Consider the following 527-nt stretch of genomic DNA (forward strand, 5'->3'; position numbering starts at 1 on the left):
GCTGGTTACTTATCGACTCGCCCTCGTGTTTTCACTATTTTGCTATTATCTCCCCTTGGAAAGGAGTATGGCCCTTCATTTGAACAAAATTGAATCCCCTTCATCCAATTGTTTTGTGCCAAGTTTGGTTGAAATTGACCCATTGGTTCTGGAGAAGATTTTTAAAAGTTGTCAATGTATTTTCACTATTTTGCTATTATCTCCCCTTTCAACGGGGCGTGACCCTTCATTTGAACAAAATTGAATCCCCTTCACCAAAGGATGCTTTGTGCTAAGTTTGGTTGAAATGGGCCCAATGGTTCTGGAGAAGAAGATTAAAATGTGAAAAGTTTAAAACTCTTGTCCAGATCCCATCTTTGTAACAGAGACTGATGGCTTCAAGGTGTGTCTTTGTGAATCAAGGTAATTTAAAGAAGGTCAGTGAATATTACATCACTGTCAGCCATGGAGATGTATTTTTGTAAGCCATCAAATTCAATGAGATTATTAACGTGCAATACGTTTTCTTCTAGTCTGAATTCATCCTG

This window comes from Ostrea edulis, chromosome 2, assembly GCF_947568905.1.
Source record: "Ostrea edulis chromosome 2, xbOstEdul1.1, whole genome shotgun sequence".
NCBI classification, from domain to species: domain Eukaryota; kingdom Metazoa; phylum Mollusca; class Bivalvia; order Ostreida; family Ostreidae; genus Ostrea; species Ostrea edulis.